The sequence below is a fragment of the Sorex araneus genome, chromosome 2, assembly GCF_027595985.1.
Source record: "Sorex araneus isolate mSorAra2 chromosome 2, mSorAra2.pri, whole genome shotgun sequence".
Taxonomy (NCBI): domain Eukaryota; kingdom Metazoa; phylum Chordata; class Mammalia; order Eulipotyphla; family Soricidae; genus Sorex; species Sorex araneus.
This window is the reverse complement of record NC_073303.1, coordinates 150,301,745-150,323,310: the sequence shown is the minus strand read 5'-3', so window position 1 is coordinate 150,323,310 and position 21,566 is coordinate 150,301,745. Positions and strand designations below refer to the sequence as shown.

The 21,566-nt window shown below is 36.4% G+C and overlaps 1 non-coding gene across 1 annotated transcript; it reads right to left on the bottom strand.

Moving 5' to 3' along the window:
* Positions 1-17,377: 17,377 nt before the first annotated feature.
* Positions 17,378-17,480, bottom strand: LOC129403109 (small nucleolar RNA U13). The gene has a single exon (XR_008629082.1). It is a non-coding gene; the product is annotated as a small nucleolar RNA U13 (small nucleolar RNA).
* Positions 17,481-21,566: the final 4,086 nt, after the last annotated feature.

The following is a 21,566-nucleotide window of genomic DNA, read 5'->3' as shown; positions in this document are numbered from 1 at the left end:
AGAGGAATCGAATCTGGGTCTGCCTCGTGCAGGGCAAATGCCCTACCCACTGTGCTATGGCTCCAGCCCTCCCTTTAAAGTAATTTAAAATTTTCAGAGTTCCCAAGACCAAAATGTTGATTCTGAAATTATTTCTCTAAGTATTTTATTAGTGAGATAATACTCTTCCCCACAAAATTTTATATCTTGAAAAAATCACCTATCTTTTCATGATCTTGCCCACCCCAAAAGCTCTCTGTATGACTCTTTCAATTATTTATTTAGTTATTTTTAATATTATAAAGATTCGGGAAACAAACACTGAAATAGTTTGGATGAACAAAAGACACAGTAAAAGTGAAATTCACTGACTACATGGACTATGGTACATATACACAATATTTAACTGAAAGAAACATGAAATACCAGGCAATTTTCTGCTACATAGATAGATCTGGAGACTATAGTGTTGAGTGAAATAAGTCAGAATGAGAGGTACTGACAGAATTATCTCTCCCATGCTTGAAACATAGCAAAACAAACCAAAAAATCTCAAACAAAAGAACCACATAGATAAGAAAAAACAATTGTTTGAAGGCAACAAAAGCCAAGAACTGGCATTCAATAGGATGAGGACCATAGGGAAATTTAGGAGGACATAAAATAGGGAAAGAGACACAGATGATGGTGGAAGGAGGTAGTCACTTTGGGGGGAGGTACAGAGCTGGAATGTGTCAGGAATGAAACCTTATCAGAGACGGTATTATAAGTCACAATGGCTTGGAAAAAAAGTGCCATAGAGAAAGGTGGGCATGGGAAGTGTGTGTGTGTAGGAACTGGGGACACTAGTGGAGGAAAGTTTACACTAGTGATGGGGTTGGTGTTAGAACATTACATATCTGATGGTCAATAAAAATAATTGTAAATCATGGTACCTTAAATTTTTTTTAAGTGAAATTTTCAACTTATATGTGTTTCAGTTGTGGTTTATCAAAGAGCAATTGCTGTTTTGTTGGAAATGGAAATTTTAGTTTGAACTTAATATCTTAGAAAGTAAACACATGTAATCTATAAAGTTTTGATTCATGATAAATTAGTCAGAGATAGAACACATTAAAACTGAAGTCCGGAAGGAAAACTGTTGACCGTACTGTGTACATCTAATCATTGGACACTATTAGTTATTTAGGATCTACTGGGTCCCAATATATAATAATAGCCAAAAGATTTTTCAATTGGAGGCATTATGAAAAACTTAAAAGAATTTGCTGAAATGGCGTAAGTCATGCTTGAAAATTATAGTTTGTTTCCTATATATATAATTACACACAATTGGTCTTGATTCCAATGTTCAGTTCCTGTAGTCTAGCCTATTCTGTTTTATTCCAAATCACAAGTTGGTTTCAGTTGGACCTTTTTTCAAGTTATTTATCATTGTTCTGCTTGACAATGGAATGTCCGTTTCTTATACTAATTCTACTATTACAACGAGATAGCTGACGGCATGCTTTGCATGGGAGAGACTTGCAATTCAGCATGGGCACAACAGCTTGTTCCTCACATACTTCTAGGAGCAACTCCCATATACAGGGCTGAGAACAGCCCTCCTGGATACCGCTCTAAAACAAACAAAAAGCACCTGGTTTAAGGGTTTAGTTGAATGGTATTTAGTAGGATGATTTGATTTTGAAAGGTGGTTTTAGTAGGGTTCTCTCCTTCACTTTTACACATCTGGTGGCAGCACTACTTGTAACCCTATAGGTCCTAGTGGTCCTTATCACAGATGCAGGATACCCTTGAGTCGTAACAATGAACTTTCCAACCTGGAAAGTTGTACAGGAGTATTTATGTATTTATAAATAAACCAGTATCACTTGCAGTGATCCCTGGGCCCCTTAAGCATTGCTTGGGACACACCTCCCCAAATAATTTAGCAAATTTAACCTTACATTACGAATTCTATGTTCAGTTAGTTTGTGTTCACGAAGCCACATGAGTAATGTTTTAATAAGACCACATTCTTTTTTAAATTGCTACTTAATTCACATGTTGTGTATAAGAACACTTCAGCTTGGGATCAGGCTTTGCTGAGATTCTACTTGTATGTGATTCTGCTTATTTTTCATAATTTCAGTTGAAAGCAAATTATTAATCTGGAATTCCGTAGATCTAATTCTTCCAAGTCTAGATCAGGAACAATTTGAGCTAGGGTGGCTGTGTTTGATGTGTGAGCAGTACTCTAAAAAAACACACTGCTCCACTTAAAATTTTCCTTTATATAATCTAGATAAAGAGGTCTAAAAACATCACTTTTTTTTAACCTGGGGAGTTAATCACTCTTTGTTGGTGAGAGGAATTTATTTTGTCTTGATTAATGTTGCCCTTTTCACTAACAGACCAATTTATATTGGTGTGTCACTAGGTTCAAAGAAAGAATTGAAATATGTTTACTAAGACTTTAAGATCTACAGTTCTTTATTTTGTTACTGATTCAAACTTTATAAATAATGAAACATTTTTATAATGGAAGCAATATTTTAAACTAAAGTTACTCTATTATTTAACTATGAGTAGTAGCACTGTTGCACTGTCATCCCGTTGTTCATCAATTTGCTCGAGCGGGCACCAGTAATGTCTCCATCGTGAGACTTTCTGTTGCTATTTTTGCATATTGAATATGCCACGGGTAGCTTGCCAGGCTCTGCTGTGCAGGCAGGATACTCTCAGTAGCTGGCCGGGTTCTCTGAGAGGGACAGAGGAATCGAACCTGGGTTGGCCACATGCAAGGCAAATGCCCTACCCGCTGTGCTATTGCTCCAGCCACCAATAAAATAATAATGAGTAGTAAAGAAAAGATAATATTTGTTACATTATAGAGAAATATAAGAAAAGTTGATTCCTGTAAGGTAACATCAAAGATCTTGTGGATTAATTCAGGAGAAAAAATATTCCTTTCCATTAATTTGTTCTTTCATTTGTAACTTACTCAAGAAACAAACTTATCAATTTTCTTTGTATTTGAGAAATTATAATATGTGCAGAAGATACAATTTTAAATTATGAACAATAAGTGGCTCAAACTCTAAGAGCTTTGGAAAGTCACTTCAAGTTGATCTGTCTATAAAAGTATATAGGATGAGGGAATTTATTTATTTAAAAAAATGATATTGCTATAGTGAATAACTGATAATATATCTTTATTTTATATTTTTCCTTCTGAATGTATTCTAGATGATTAAGGAGAAGGAATAAATAGCATAGTGAGCTATTTTTTTAAAAAATGCATAAGAACCTTTAAGTCAATGTATTTTTGCCAGGGAAACATATGCCATATAGAACAAATTTACTATGCAATACAGAATCAGGTTGACTTTGCATAAGGACAGAAATAGCAATTGTCACATTTCCACTCCCCTCTCAACTCTTAATCTTTTTTAAACAAATGGAGCCATTTAGTTAGACTCACCTGCTGGAATTTAACTGCTATAAATTTCATTGAACATCAGCAATTTGTACAGGCAAAATATATTCTGAGTGACACTTGTGACACAAGTGACCAACATGTATTGTCCTAAGTATAGCACAGCTTACATTTGTCACAGGTGAATGGGCTCAATTAGTCAGACAGAGACCAATCATTAAAACACACAATCATTAAAACATGCAAATAAAGAAGAAAAGGTTTCCTCTTTGAATCCTGAAAGAGAGGTGACATTGTAGCTCATAATTGTGTGTGTGTGTGTGTGTGTTCGTGCAGGTGTTTGTGCATGTGTGCCCTTGTGTATGTGTGTGTGTGTGTGTGTGTGTGTAGCACAAAGAAAACAACTAAAGCTAGACAACAGTAAGTTATTTAGCTTTGGCAAAGTGATCTGAAACACAATTTCAGGGAGAAATTCTCAGTAGACAGTATGAAAGATTTTATATATATATTTTTTCTTTTCTTTTTCTTTCTTTTTTTGATTTGATTGAATCACAGTGAAATATACTTACAGAGTTGTTAATGATTGGGTTTTAGTTATATAATGTTGCATATACATGTAGTGTGTGTTCATTGTAGCACTGTAGCACTGTCGTCCAGTTGTTCATCAACTTGATTGAGCAGGCACCAATAATGTCTCCATTGTGAGACTTGTTACTGGTTTCGGCCTATCGAGTATGCCATTGGTAGCTTGCCAGGCTCTGCCATGCGGGTGGAATACTCTCAATAGCTTGCCAGGCTCTCCGAGAGGGATGCAAGGCAAACGCCCTACCCGCTGTACCATATGTTACTCAGTTATGCAAGCTCACTATTATTTCTCATGAATATATTTGGATTTTCTAAAAGTCTACTACTAGGCTATATATAAATGGTTATGTCACTTTAGGTCTGCTGATGAAAGCCAGACTCCCATTTCCTCTCTTTATTTTTGAAATTTTTTAAAAATTAAAAAAAAAATTAATTTATTTTATTGAATCACCATGTGGAAAGTTACAAAGCTTTCAGGCTTAAGTCTCAGTTATACAATGCTCGAACACCCATTCCTTCACCAGTGCACATATTCTACCACCAAGAACCACAGTAAACCTCCCCCCCATCCCCACCCCCCATAACCCCCCTCTTTATTTTTTTTATTTTTTAATTTATTTATTTTTAATTAGAGAATCACCGTGAGGGTACAGTTACAGATCTATACACTTTTGTGCTTATACTTCCCTCATACAAAGTTCGGGAACCCATCCCTTCACCAGTGCCCATTCTCCACCACCCGTAAACCCAGCATCCCTCCCACCCTCCCCAATCCCATCTCCCCCCCACCCCACCCTGCCATTGTGGCAGGGCATTCCCTTCTGTTCTCTCTCTCTAATTAGCTGTTGTGGTTTGCAATAAAGGTGTTGAGTGGCCGCTGTGCTCAGTCTCTAGCCCTCATTCAGCCCGCAACTCCCTTCCCCCACATGGCCTTCGACTACAATGTAGTTGGTGATCGCTTCTCTGAGTTGACCTTTCCCCGGAATGTGAGGCCAGCCTCGAAGCCATGGAGTCAACCTCCTGGTACTTATTTCTACAGTTCTTGGGTGTTAGTCTCCCACTCTGTTATTCTATATACCATAGATGAGTGCAATCTTTCTATGTCTGTCTCTCTCTTTCTGACTCATTTCACTCAGCATGAAACTTTTCATGCCCATCCACTTAACTACAAAATTCTTGACCTCCTTTTTTCTAACAGCTGCATAGTATTCCATTGTATAGATGTACCAAAGTTTCCTCAACCAGTCATCCGTTCTGGGGCATTCGGGTTTTTTCCAGATTCTGGCTATTGTAAACAGTGCTGCGATGAACATACATGTGCAGATGTTGTTTCGATTGTACTTTTTTGCCTCTCTGGGATATATTCCCAGCAGTGGTATTGCTGGGTCAAATGTAACCCCCCTCTTTAAAGCTTTTGTTCCAACCTGGAACAAAAGGTGGAAATCTTTCCAGGTTTGTATGCCGATAATGCCGTTAGTCTCTCATCAGTTGTTCCTGCTCCCTTTTAATTTTGTTTGATCATTTTTTTTGTTTTGGCAATTCCAGGCAGTGCTTAGGGCTTACTCCCCTCTTTGGTGGGGCTCTTGGGGGACCAGGTAGGTTGCCCGGGATTAACGCCTGGTGGGCTTTGTGCAAGGCACTGTATTAGCCACTTTCCTGTGGTCCTTAGGAAAGCAGCTTGATGGCGTGTCAAGATTTTTCCTGGATATTAATGTCTCCTAGTCTTCTGATTGGGACAAATGGAACAGGAAGGGAAAGATTAAGGATTTGCCCCAAAAGAAAGGGAATCTGGTATGGGAAGTCTCAAGGGCAGTCTAGGTGGGGCCTGATAACGTGGATGAACTAAATCCTGCTAGATCTGGACACCAGAATATAATTATCTTGGTATTCTTTTCCCTGTTAACAAAGAAGTGCTGACACACTCATTTTTATTAAAAGATCATACAAGAAGGAAGGTTTCAGCGGTTCTCTTGAATTCTTTTAAGGGACCTCTCCCATCATTTGGGAGCTTCCCCAAATACTTTCCCATTTCTTTCTTTTCCCCTAGTCTTCTGAATTTGGATATTTGATCCTTGTTTTCAGTCTTGGTTGCTTGAGGATGAGGACCTTAGTCTGCTCCAAATATAATACCTTAGTTTTTGTTTTAAAAAGAATTATTTTTTAATTGAATCACCATGAGATACATAGTTACAAAATTGGTCATGGTTGGGTTTCAGTCATGTAATGTTCTAATACCTGTCCCTTCACCAATGTACATTACCCACCACCAGTGTACAAATGTCTCCAGCTTCCCTCGGGTCAATCCCCCACTCCATCTCTATGGTAGCAAATTTTCTTTTCTCTCTCTACAGCCCTCCCCCTTTTAGGCATTGTGTTTTGCAACACAAATACTGAGAGGTTATCATGTACATCACTTTATCTCCTTTCAGCACTCAGTTCTTTTCCAGAGTGATCATTTCCAACTTCCCACTAAATTACTTTAAACTTACATTCCCTCTACTCTGGTACAATTATCAGTGGGAATGTTAGACACTTCTTATTTGTAGACTGAAGCATCTAGCCCTAATTTTTTTTTGTTTTGTTTTTGGGTCACACCCGGCAATGCACAGGGTTTACTCCTGGCTCTGCACTTAGAAGTTACCCCTGGCGGTCCTCAGGGGACCATATGGGATGCTGGGAATAGAACCCAGGTCGGCCGCGTGCAAGGCAAACGCCCTACCCGCTGTGCTATTGCTCCAGCCCCCTAGCCCTAATTTTACTTTCTTTTATGCAATTTGGGAAAAGGCATTATTCAAATTATGTGACAATACCTAGTAACACACAAAAAAGAGAAGCTTTTAATGCAGTGTATGTGTTGAAGCATTGCTAGAATGTCTCCATTTGGATGAGAACAGCTTAGGTGAGTTCTGTGGCCCATGGTTTTAGTGAGGACTATAAAATTATAGTTAGGTTAATCAAATTCAGTAAAACTATGAAAGCAGCATGAAAGATACCAGTATTAAAAACTGTTAGCACCTAAAATATGTTAAAATATTTTTTAAAAATCTGATATATTACCCAAAATTTATGTTCCTATTAAAGAACACAAAATATTCATTCACACAGATATATGCAAGATTTTACAGAGGTTTAGTATATACATATACATTCATTGAAGGGAAAAAGAATGTAGGTTTCAGGGACTTTGTGGGGACTTTGTGCTGTTGACCCAAGCTGCTTTTGGGATCAGTAATCTTAGAGATGAACCCTTCTTCAAAGGTCTGTGATTGACCAGATGGCCAGATCTCCAACGATGACGAACTAATGGCTGAGGGAAGATTTCCTTGGGTGTGGGTATAGAACCCCATACCCTAAAGCATGGGGACTGAACATAAATTACACTTTAATTACTGAGAGGAAAAGAGACTAGGAATTGTTGAGTGTCAGCAGAGAAAGCATGCAGTTTAGGCTGGACTGGGAGAAACCATTTAGGAGATAAAAGAGTCTCACCCAACAGATTTTTTTTTTCAGTTGCAGTAAGCTCCAAACTAAGCAAAATTTCCCCAGTGTTGAGGCACCAGTGAGAATTTCCAAGCCAATGCAAGATCACTGAATGCACAGATTTCACAGTTTAGTTTTATTGATTGTAACCTCAGAGACGGTGATGGGCCAACACCTTCAGTGTATTGCCGAAAACAAGAGCTGAGTATTTAGGAAGTGAGCTCCACTCACTGGAAACTAGATGGGTTCAGCCATTCCACAACTGGCATAGGTAATGCAAAAAATCCCCCAGTAACTAAGGATGATCAGCTAACTCAACACTGCTAAACTTTGAGTACTTAACATGAAAGCACAAAGGGATTCTCATATATAAGAAAAATGTAACCACACTCTTTGTGTGGTTAGAACATGTTTGGAACAGCATGGAGTCATGCATAGTAGTTGATATATCAGAAGGAGAAAAGCAATATTGGATGACCAGACTTATATATGAGATATGAAAAAACAAAGCAAGGGGATAGGCTACTCCAAACATAAAAGACTGTGAATTCAGGCATCTGATTTTGCCCAAAGAAAGGAGTAAATGGGGTTAGAAATCAAGAGAGTATCCAGTAGACAATGTCACCAAATGTTGGTACTTTATCAATGGTTTTGGAGTAGTAACATATTTAAAAGAGGTGTGAAAATTTGCGCCTATAATGCATAAGGTCTTGTAAGCTAATGCTACTTTTAAACATAAGTAAATAAATTTTTAAAAATGCAGGTATGTCCTGTTTCAAATTTGTGTTAAACACACTGAATATATTGTAGATAAGACTCTTGTTCTATAACAAGTTACTTTTCCATGGAAAGTTTAAAAAGTAATAAATATTTCTCAGAATCCTCTCAACTCTCTATACTTTAGAGATGAATAATCTAAGTATGAGAGAGAAATGTTTTTCTTTCTTGAAAGTCAAAGTAAGTTAATCACTTAGATGTTAAAATTTATTAAAAATGCATTTGGTTAGAAGGAAAGAAGCACACTATATTATATAGTGTTTCAGAGAAATAATTTCTGAGGAAGTAATATTTGAATTTGATCTGAATGAATTTAGGTATGAAGTCGAGAAAAATATTGGTATAAAAATTATAAGTTGGTGTGGGCTAAAAATGATAAATTTTAATTTATAGAGATAATTATTAGTCATATTACAGAGGGCTTGTGAACCATATTATAGATTTTACATTTGTTCTGATTTTAATGGAAAGTTATTAGAAAAATTTTAGCAGAATAATTGTATAACTGAGAGCACAATGGAAAACAAAAAGTTAGAAGGTAACTAATTATATTGGGAATGAATTACAAAGACAACAAATTATCCAGAAAGTAGAAGAAAACTTGAGTGAAACTGAACTGTTGAGCAGTGAAAAATAATAAATATTGACATATATTATGGATTTTAAGATTGCACTATAATATTACGTCACTATATGCTAGTGTTATAAATCTTATAAATCAATACCATGCACAAATATTTATGTATATATGCACATATATATGTGTGTGTATATATATATATATAATTAAGTTTACCACTACTGGTCCAAATTTTTCCTTTATATAATTGACTCTTTTTATCTAATTTATCTATTTTACCCACTTTGTTTCTGATTGCAGTTAAATTTGTCCTATGTTTAATATTATATTTTCAAACCAATGCATATTAACTTCTAAGTTATCTGCAAATTTATTAGTTGAAATATTTGCCTCCACACAAACTTACTATGAATATTTACCTAGATGATATATGTAATGTATATAAATGAAGTATTATTTTTCACAAACTCGAGTCTTTTTCTTATATCTTCCATAAACATTAAATGCTCACTTAATTAATCTCTTTAATTTCTCCAAATTTTGTTCTAATAAAAAGATTTAATGCCAAAAGGGTTAGTGCATTTTGGCTTTATTTAAATAATTTCTGTTATGTATCTCATATATCACATATATATGAAATAATAGTGTTTATCTTTCTATAACACACTTATTTAATTAAGCATTATGACTTCTAGATCCATGTATGTTTTTGTAAATGTCAGGATTCCATTTTCTTTAAACTATATTTTATTCCATCTTCTTAATCTGTTCATCTGACAGAAATTCTATTATCTGTATATGAATGTGAGAAGAAGAGATTAAAAAATGTTTATCTTGTTTAGAGCAATTGTTTAAATGGCATGACCATCCACAAAAGTTAGAGGGAAAAGGAAAATGTGTGCCTGAAAATATTAAAATATTTCAAGGCCAACTATGGCAATAAAGAACAAGGAAGTACAAACTTAACATGATGAGAAGAGTTACATTTTCCCTTGCATTCTGTTTGGCAAAGTAATGAAAGTTTTCTGCCATTCTGTATGACTAATGCAAATAATTGATTTTTTATCTTAAAGTGGTTGAAACACATTAAATGAAGAATGTTCCATGACACATGAAATAAAAATTTATATAAAAGTCAAATTTTGATATCTTTGAGTAAAGTTTTGTTTTTAAAAATCAGTCATGCTTATTCTTATTCATTTACATGTTGCCTATATATGCCTTTGTTGTACAATTAAAGTTCTGTAGTTGTGATCAGTATAATATGGTCTCTAAAGATAGAAATATTTACTGTATTTCTTTCTGAAGGAAAAATTTGAAAATTCTCTATCATTAAGAGAAAAAGGAGTGGGGTCTGAGCAATAGTACAGCGGGTAGGGCACTTACCTTGCACGCAGTTGACCAGTGTCCTATCCCTGGCATCCCATATGGTCCCTCTGTGCACTGCTAGAAGATCCTGAGGGCAGAGCCAGTTCCTGAGCATTGTCAGGAGTGACTCAAAAACTGCATGTGTGCACGAGAGAGAAAGAGAGAGAGAGAGAGAGAGAGACAGACAGACAGACAGACAGACAGTCAGACAGACAGAGACAGAGACAGAGACAGAGACAGACAGAGACTGACAGACAGAGAGACAGAGACAGAGACAAGAGAGAGAGAGCAATTCAGACAGAAGGAGTTTTCAAATGCATTAAATTTTCCTAGGTAAATTTAGAGGAGAAGAAAGAATAAAGTTCTTCTTGGGATTCTGAAAGGCATAAAAAAACTGGTGACAACACCAATTATGGGTCAGCATACTGCTCAGAAAAAATTTAATTGGTATTGATTGATGAAAGAATCAGAGTATAAACACAGCTACATAAAATAATTGAAAAAGTTAACAACACCTTTTCAATGACTTTTCCTCTAAAGGTGGAAATGTTGTACCAAAAAAAAACACATGGATTCAGGAAAGTTGTATATTGAATTATAATATTACATAATAAATATATGCTTATATACATATATTTATTTATTATTTATTTTTTAATTTATTTTAAAATAAATTTATTTTTATTATTTTTTCAAATTTTATTTCATTGAAGCATAGTAAGTTACAAAATTATTTATAGTTGGGTTTTTGACAAGCAATATTCCATCACCAATCCCTCTGCTAGTGTCAACTTCCTCCAGTGTGTCTAGATTCTCTCTCCTACCTTCAACCTATCTGCCCCAGACCAATCTTCCATCTTAACAGGCATATTTTAAGCTTGGTTATTAAGTTTGGTTTCATGATTTCAGATTGTTCACTCTGTGATTTGAATATTTAGCCTATCATTCCTTAACACCACAGATGTACCTTTACCTTTACCCTTACCCCTGTTTTTTCCATATTTCTCTTCTGCTCCCACTCTCCCCTCATTATCTTTTCTTTTCCTCCCTATACTTAGGGGCCAACGGTGATCTAGGTCCTTTTATATTTCTTCTTAATTGTTTTTGAAGTTTTCATGGCATAGATCCCCTGCCTCTTTTGTTGAGTTGATTCCTAGAAATATTATGTTCTTGGACACAAATTTGAATGTGATAGATTCATTGATCTGTTTCTCCTCTGATTTATTATTTATAAGTATGCTAGCGATTTTTGTGTATTGATTTTGTAGTCAGCCACTTTGCTGTATTTGTTTATTGTATCTGAAAGCTTTTTTGTGGTCTCTTTTGGGTCTTCTATGTACAATATCATGCCATCTGCAAATAGAGATCACTTGACTTCTTTGTTTCCATTTTGACCCTTTTGATTTTCTTTTCTTGTCTGATTGCTGTTGCTAGGACTTCTAGTGCACTGTTATGTAAGAAAGGGACCTGCTCACATCCTTTTCTTGTATCTGGTCTCAGTGTAAATTCTTTCAGTTTTTCACCATTAAGAATAATATTTGCTGTAGTTTGCAATAGAGATATTGAGTGACCACCATGTTCTGTCTATAGTCTACTTTCAGCACGCACCTTTCAGCCTGAATGGGTCCTCCCAACCTCCTTTACTTTACTTCTCTATCTTAGCTGTCACCCAAAAGGAGAGAGAATAAAAGGGAATGCCCTGGTGCAGAAGCGGTGGGGAGGTGGGGGATGGGGCGGTGGTAGTGGGAGGGATATTGGGAACATTGGTGGAGGAGAATGGGCACTGGTAGAGGGATGGGTAAGCTATAATTTTATGACTGAAATGTAAACACAAAAGCTTGCAAGTTTGTAAGTGTACCTCACTGTGATTCACTAATGAAAACATTTTTTTAAAATCCCTGGGCATTGCTATTTATCATATGAGACTTACACACTGTTTGAAGCAAATTGCTGAGGTATCATAAAACAGTTTGGGAAATGCCCATTAACATTTTGGGTCAGCTCTGAAAAAAATATTTACTGTGAGCTTGTTATAGATAGCACATTGATTGATATGATCATATGATTTTTATCTTTCCTTTTACTGATGTGGTATATCATGTTAATTAATTTGCACATATTGAACCATTCTTGCATCCCTGTATAAATACCACTTGATCATGGTGTATGATTCCGTTGGATATGCTGGTGGATTCAGTTTGCTAAGATTTTGTTAAGAATTTTTGCATTGATGACTATTTAACAGATTGTTCTGAAGTTGCGGTTCTTAGAAATATCTCTATTTGCTTTGGGCATCAGTGTAACACTGGCTTCATACAGGTGTTAATTTGATATCCTGAAAGCACTTAGAGGTCAACATCAGTAAGTTTTCTCTGAATATTTTATGAAACTCACTAGTAAACCCATCTTCACCAGGGCTTATTTTTTTGGAAATTGTTACTGTTTCAATATACTTGCTTGTGATGGCCCGTTAGGGCTTTCTATGTCTTATTCATTAACTTTTTGGTGATAACGTGTTTCTAACAATTTGTACAATTCTAAATTATCCAGCTTAACTGAGTAAAGTTGTTCATAGTAATTTCTCATGATGTATTGGACTTCTGTCTGTGGGTTCTATTGTAATATTTTCCCTTTAATTTCTGATCCTATTTATTTGATTATTTTCTCCATTTTACCTCCTGAATCTAGCAAAAGGTTTGCTCTTTATTCTTTCAAAGAACCAGCTACTGGTTTCATTGATTTTTGGGTATTGCTTTCTATTTCATTGATTTATACTCTTTATTTAAGTTTATCATTATTTCCTTCCTTCTGCTAGTCTCTGGATTAATTTGTTGTTGATCCCCCAGATGCTTGAGATGTGCATTAGGTTATTGATTTTATCTTTTTCCTTAATTTAGGCCTGTATTATTATAAGTTTCCCTCTAAGCATGGCATTTTCTGTGTCTCATAGGTTTTGATAGTTTCTTTATTATATTAGTCTCAAGGAAATTTTTGAATCTCTTCCTTGATTTCCTCTTTGATCCAACTATTGTTTATTAGCATGTTGTTTAGTCTCTAGGTGTAAGAGTTTCTCCACATCTTCTTTTTTGATTAATTTCTAAATCTGTGGCATTGTGGATTGATGGGATATTCGGTATGATTTTCATGTTTGTGAGTTCATGGAGGCTTGTCTATGGCCTAATATGTGATCTATCTGAAGAATGTTCTGTGTGCACTAGAGAAGAGTGTATATTTGGCTTTTCTGAGGACATAAGGTCCTGCATATATCTGCTAGTCTCAGCTCTTCTAGTTCTTCATTTGGTGCTCTTTGCCTTTACTGACACTCTGTCTAGCTGACTTGTCTGGTGGTGACAGTGCAGTATTCAAGTCACCCAGTGCTTTTGTGTTTCCATGCATATATTTTTAGGCTTGCGAGCAACAGCCCTCTAAACTTTGCTAATCCTACATTTGGTGATTAAAATCAGTAATTCTTTATCTATTGTTCCCTTAACCAATAAGTATTGTATACCCCTAATTACTTTCTTTCAATTGAATACTCTTTTGTCTGATATAAGTATGACTGTCCCAGCTTTTTTTTCCATTTACCAATGGCTTGAATTATTGTTTTTCCTCCTTTCATGCTGAGCCTGTATCTATTTTCTGATTTTAGATGTTTTTCCTGTAAGTAGAAAGTGGATTTTGTTTCCTGGTCCATCCCTCCACTCTGTTCAGTTGACTGAAATATGAGATTGTGTAAGGTCAGTGTAGTCTGGTTGTTTCATTCATTGGTTTCAATATGAAGAGCGTGTTCAGCAACATTGCGTGGCTGCATTAGTGTCTGTACATTTTTGGGTTCTGAAAATTAGCGCTGACTGCAGACAATGGGACTCGCTGCTGTGGGTCTGGGCTGGAGCTTGAGGCTCTCCATCCTGAGCTTCTAGGTACATTGTTTGAAGGAAAAAGTCCACGATTTAAACATGGGGAAAACAAAAGAATTATCTACATTTGGCTGATAAGCCCATTTGTGATACATTTAGAAAACACTTTTTAAAGCCTTGAAAAAAGAATAAATTTGTGGATGCAATGAAGCTGCATATTTTCCTTATAATGCTAAGTACTGATTTTCATATAAAAATTATCATGGGGGAAATTTTTGTTAATTTAGAGAATTTCTTTTAATCATCATGAATCACAATCATGAAATCCCTGTTAATCGTCGATTTCTTGAGCACGCTCAGTAACCTCTGCTTTCGTCCTTTCCCTGAGATCTTAGAAGTCTGTCTTGATTCGGCCCTCAATGTCAATGGAGGCTCTTTCAGGGTCAGGGGATGAGATCAAACTTGTTACTGGATTTAGCATATGAATACACCATGGGAAGCTTGCAAGTCTGTCCCATGTGGGCAGGAAACTCTCAGAAGCTTGCTAGTTTCTCCCAGAGGGAGAAGTAGGCTACAAGATATTGCACTTCTGAGAGCTTGCTTTTAAGTCTCTCTCTGGATGTTGGTGTTGATGGGATTACACACACCTGGGTTCCTCTGCCAGTACCTTCATGCATGAGGCCTGTCCGAACGTGTGGAGAGGGTCCTCGAGCATGGCTGTAGCTAGGTTCCGGTGGTCTTTGGCTACCGGGAGCTCTGCTCGGGGTGGGGAGGGAAGCTGGAGCCCATCTCCTCCAAGGGGCCCCGGGGAAGACAGCCAGGCGTGCGGGCAAGAGACTCTCTGCCCTTTAATAATATTTTTAGTTTTATTCATATGTGATAGAGCTTTAGAACAACATATACTTCATATATAGAAATATACATATGTACATATATATTTTTTTCTCTCCTATCACCAAAAACTGAATATGATAAATCTGACCCAGTTAATTGGAGACTAGTTATCAAATAAACACAGCCACCATTTTTGTTTCTATCTAGTTTACTCCCAAATAGTAAAATAGTTGTATTTCTTCAAAGTGAAGAACATGGATTTATGCATTTGATGTTTAAACTCCTCTGGAACTAGAAAGAGAAAAAGCATAACAAATTGTATATCAAGAGTAGTCTTTGACCTCACAGATATTCTGAGCAAACACAGAAAAGCTTTTATTAATATTGAACATAGATTACATCTTTATAATGAATATCTAGAATTCTTTGAGTTTCAGTAAGAGTCTAATAAAAACTAAGATCAAGAATTTGGACCTCTGTGATTTATCATGAAACCAGACTTCAAGGTATGTCTATGGAGGAACAATATTATAGGACTGAAGTTGTCTGCACAGATCAAGCAAAATTTAATGAACAAAATAAGGAATCCTGAATCTTACACAAATTAAATATTCAGAAATAGCATACTCCTTCACAATGGACTGAAACAAAAGTACTAGAAATAGGTGATATTAAAAAGTTAAATGTACGGTGAAACCGACATTTAGCCACTAGAAACACACAAGGCAAGTGCTTTATCCTGTACTATTATTATCCAGTTCATATAGTTCATTAAAAATTCATGTAGTAACATGAATTACTGTATCCTTCTGTCCTATTCACTATTTTCATCTTCCCATATTACTAAACATTTTAGTTTAATAAATAATTAGATATAGCCACTCTCACCTACTTTCTGATCATCCTACATGCCAAGTTTATTGTCTTTGATGCTCGTTCTTCTCTTTTGCTTTATCTTTGCATATGGTTTCACTATTGTCATTAACATCTCAGGGTAAAATTATTTCTTCAGAGACATCCTTCATGGTTATCATTTATTAGGTCACTTGTATCATCATGTTGTTTTCTTCATAATTCATCATCCAACATTTTATATATTTCTTTTCTTTTTGTATCTTTTATTATAATATGTGCTTTATAATAAAACAGGGTCATGCATTTAGTTCATTTTGTTGTAATATCGGTTATCTTTGAAAAGTCTGGTTTTGAATAGCAATTAGACCTGATATGTGAATTAATTAATATTTATACGTTTGCATGAAATTCACACATTCACAGCTTAGTATCTAACATATCTTTGAATGTTAGATATATTTGAATATATTAATGAAAGGGTGAATCATTAAATGTGTTAAGACTTGATTGAAGACTTATTTGAATTTCATCCCATTTTCTATTTACATATTTAGCCTAACCCTGAAGATAAGAAACCATGCCAAGCTATAAGAGTGAGAAGCTTGTGATTTGAAATTAAGGAAAAATTTCAGCTGGGCTCAGGGGATGCCAGCGCTGGATCCCTGAATTGCCACATGCAAAGCAAGAGTCTAACCTGCTGTAGTATTGATCTGGCTAGACAATTTATTTTTAAACATTTTAAAAAATTCATTTATCATTATTTTTTTTAAATTTTTAAATTAAAACAACACTGGATGATGCTTAGGGTTTACTCCTGGGTCTGAATGCAGGATTGACCTAGGCAGTGCTCAGGGAACTTATGGGGCAAGTTTGACAGACAGTTTATTGGTTATGAATTCCTTACCTGTTAATCTGAAAAATTATTTTTCTCTCTATAGATTCTAAATGAAAACTTAGCTAAAGTTGGAGTAATAGTACAGCTGGTAGGGCATTTGCTTTGCACATGGCTGATCTGGGTTCAGTCCCAGACACGAATATGATATCCCCAGAACCCACCAGGAGTGACTCCTGAGGACGGAGCAAGGAGTAAACCCTGAGCATCATCAGGTGTGACTCAAAAGCAAAAACAAAAAAAAAAAGAAAGAAAACTTAGCTGTGTATAGTGCTTTTGATCGAGTTCCTTTTTATTCAACATGATAGATATATTGTATTATTCCCTTCAATACAATTATTATTGTAATACAACAACAACAATAATACAATTGTTATTGTATTATTCCTATATATAATGTTTCAGTTGAGAAATCTGTGCTCATCTTATGGGATTTCTTTATCTACGACTCTTTGTTTTTATATTTGCTGCTTTTGGGACCCTATCTCCTTGACTTTTGCCATTTAACGTATGATGTATCTTGTGTGTTTGGGATTATTTCTTTTGGAAAATTTTTTTGCTTCCTGAACATGGGTATCCTTCTCTTCTGTAGTTTGGAAAGCTCTTAGTTCTTCAAGTGGTAAGTTATCCTCTTTTTCACTTTTCCTACTTTCATGATGCCAATACTGTTCTCCTTGACACTGTCTCATAAATATCATATTTTTTTAAATTTCAAAATTATTCTTACTTTATGCTATTCTCTTTTGTCACATCAGATGGGTAATGTGCCAAATGCATAAAAGATTTAAGGGAGGCACATGTCACACAAGGGTGTGAACACCCAATCATCATGCTTATGAACCAGAAAAGGATCCACTATTCTCTTTTGATGTTAGAGCAACCTTTTCCTTGAGTTCATTGATTTGATCTTAGGTTCCTGCATTCAGCTCTTTAGACCTTATCATTGTTCTTAACCCTGTAGACCTGTGCCGAGGCTTACACCCAGCTCTGTACTCATGGATTACTTCTACTGGTGCCTGGGGAAGGACTATAAGTCATGTTGTGGGAAAATTCTGACTTTTTTTCTTTTCTTTCTCCTTGGCTTTAAATTGTTGCTTTGAAGTCTTCATCAAGGCCTTTAGAAAATAATTATGTGTTTGGAATTCTTCTCAAAACTTTCTCTTCATCTATTAGTCCAGGTGGATTTCTCTGTTTATTTTTATGTTTGGTGCCATGCAAGATCTGTGCTCCTATGTGGAAATCAGGGTTTTACAATCACATGTTCACTTTAATTTGCATGGACCTGGATAACTGTTGGCAATTAGTAGCCATGAATACTCTGCAACAACTACATGAATGAAGTTGCTCCAGTTTCCATAGATTCCCATGATTCACACTCGCAGGTGCCTGGTCTCTGACAGGGTGCTGGAGTGGAGTGCGCGCACTGAGGGCTCACAGTCATGCATGCACAATAGCTGCTGTGGAGTTAGGTCAATCTACTGAACTCCTGGGAGATATGCATCTTCTAGTTCTGGAAGAAGTTGTAGTCTGAGGAAAAATGCATAGCATTCTAAGATGTAAAATTGCAAGTATTTGTCAAGGCTTGTGGCACCAAGTGTGAACAGTCTGCAACTGCAACTAAAGGTTGAAAATGAAATCTGGGTAGAACTGCATAGTAACCAGTGGTTGTCAGCAACCAGTGGTTGCTGTCAAGTGTCTGGAGGTAACTATGCATTTCAAAGAACCTGAATGTTGGTTTGAAACACCTTTCCCTTTGCACTATGTTTGGATAGGTCTGGCTGCAGAATGGGGGTTCTGAGTCATAAATATCTAGTTGCAGCTCTGTGATAAGTTTAAGTAGTATGGTGGAGGAAACCTGTGGTGTAACAATTGTCTGGAGGCACCAGTATACAAATTTTCAGTGGGCCTGTACAGAAGACACCAGGAGCATGAGCTAATGATTTGTTGCACCTGTGGACCTGGTTTGAACATATCTTAAAGGTAACCAAGGGTGTACAGTAACTTATGGCCAGTGTCATCTACGGAATGTCTTTGTTTTTAAATAAACCTCTTTAAGAATGAGAGCATTGTGTTGAGGTATATTTTAAAAAATTATTCTTTTTTTTATAGAGTAGTTCACAAATTTTGATTACATTTAAATTTCAAACGCTAATCCCACCACCATTATGCCTTCCCACCACATATTTCGGAAGTTTCCATCTCGAACTCCAATCCCTGCCCCACAGCAGAACCGAAATAATATATTTTGTCTTGTTTTTTATGACAAGCTGCTGAACACTTTACAAAAAAGTATCCTTAGAGGGAAGAGTGTGAAGATTGTTGTATTTCACCCAGAGACCATTAAGTCCTTCTATAAGTCTGTAAAGAAATTATTTCCCTCTAAGATTGGTTGCCTCTTATTTTAAACCCCATCAAATGTGGTGCGGTACTCTTGAAGTGTGGGTAGCATGTGTGGTATGGAGTGTCACACAGCAATGAATGCGGGCCCGAGGTCCAGGTATAGGTTTATTCTTGGGTGAGGCCTGAGTGTGTGGAGAGTGGCAGTGAGCAGGGCGGTGGTGAGTTCTCTAGGTTTTTGGTTGCTGGGACTGGGTCCCTTGGGGAGGAGAGGGGTCTCACCCACCCCCTTCCAGGGAGCCCTGAGAGAAACAGCCTGGTGCAGGATCCAGTAGCATGATTATGGCAAGTGTCATGTTATGCCCTCTTTCGGAAGAGAAGGACATGCAATCTGGTTGGCAGCTAATGATGAAATTATCTGGCGTCAGCCACAGGTGGCTTATGGGCATGACTGCTGAATTTATTTCATGTTAATTTTCATGAAAATGCTCCTGAATTATAGTTTGTGTGTAAAGCAGAATTGTATTGTTTCCAGATCCAAAAAATTATAATATTCACTTAAGTACCAATACATCAGTCACGTAAAAGATGAGCACTCATTTAAATGTAAGATGACATGATCAGTTATGATTCAAAACTTATCATTTAGGGTTTTGGGGTGGGGGTGAGGAAGAAGTGTGTTTTTCTGAACTTAAATGGAAAATCAAGACAAAAGTTTGGCAGGCCTCTATTTTAACTAAATAATATCTTGACAATCTTAAAATTATGAGCCAGAGAATCAAAACAACATGCTTTTATTTGATGTGTTCTCTTTGGAGAATAAATTTATAACATGAAATTAATTATTATAGTCCATTAAAAACTTTTATGAGGACTACTGTCTTTCTCCTGAGATGCAGAAATAACATTAATTTTTAAAATTCAACTAATTTTATATGTTTAATATCTATTTTCTCTTTGAAAATCTCTGCCATAATATTTTCCATTTCTACTCTGCTTCTCTTACCTCCCCCACCCACATGCACATACACTTTATATTCTACTCTTCAAGGTTATATATTATAAGGAGATTTGAGAAACTCAAATGAACAAGTGTCTGGCTGTTAATTCAAGGAAGATCTTCTATTTTTCCTGACTTTATACATATACATACATATTCATATTTTTTGATTAAGGAATGAATTCCTCATCTTGGTCGCTGCTAAAACTTACAATATTTTACACCCAGATTTGTTGCTGGCTCTGCATGGTCCCTGGACTGAGAATGATTTGCCTTCTAATTCCAGATATTGATTGACCATGTGTTACTTTGGGAGCAACTGCTGACTTGTTTTCTTAGGAGGATAATTAGAAAATTACCTGATCTCCATTCCAGAAAGATTTGGCTAGTAGAGAATTACAAAGTGCTTTGCATTAGAAGTGTTGAACGTTATTTTAAGTGTCTTGATTTTTCTTGGCATTGCAGTTCTCATTTGCAAGCTGTTTTATGGAAATACTTTAACCTAGAAATTTGTGGCTTTCTTTGATGAACTCAAACTGTGCATTCAAAGAATTCTAAACCAAAAAGACTTCTAGAATTACATAAATACCCTCATGATCTTGACAATGTGCCCATAAGTGAAGACACTGGAACCCTCCACACTTTATTTTCCAGATGGATTCACTATAATGACTGCAATTTAGTCAAGCTGAGTTCTTGCCTACTTACTTTTAGACAATCTCTTGTTTGGTTATTACTGGGAAAGATAGAAAACAGTGGTATGACTATCAGCTTGAACTCAGCACTGTGCAGGGAATCTCTACATTGCTGGCAGCGTTGAGTCCAACACAACCAGGGATATTTCAGCATTGGCAACCGCTTTAAAAATTAAAAAAAAAAAGGGGAACAAATAACACATCATTTGTCACCGTCGCAACAACCCAAGGCAGAGATCTGTTTGGCCAGTCTCTTTTAAAAAGGATGTGTGAGTTTCAGTCACATTTGTTTTCCTGACAGTTCAGATGGTGTAAGTTCCTAGAGACCTGATACTGCGTTGCTTGCTCTGGCTCACTGCATCTTTCTGGTGAATCTTCACAGTCATTCCCTCATAACTGAAGGTTTCCAAGCACACTGAGTGCTCACGTCTGTAAAACATTGAACAGCATCAGTATCCAAGAAGCAGAAAAAATTCTAAAGAAGATAGCAGCTCACCCTCTTTTAAAAACACACATAGACACATAGACTTGTGCACATGCGTACACACCCACAAGGAGCTAGAAAACCTTTATATGCCCAATTTAATGTAAGTGGGAGCTGTCAGTACACTTTGCTCACTCGCTGTATATAACAGTTTTATATACACTAAACCCTGCTCTGGGCATCGGGAATGAGTTCCTGCAACAATCACCTGAGTATGATTGTTGGGAATTGGGGGCACTTTCCCTTTCCTGTGACTGCCACAGTGGATTTGGGAATGGGGGGCTCTCTCAGTTTTCTCTCCTTCACCCCAAGAGAAACAAAGCCAATTCAATTTGAAACTCACTGAAATTTGGTAGCACCTGAAACTGACTCCTCCAGTTGATGTGTCTCCATATTTCTCTGTTTCCCATCATTGCCTCATC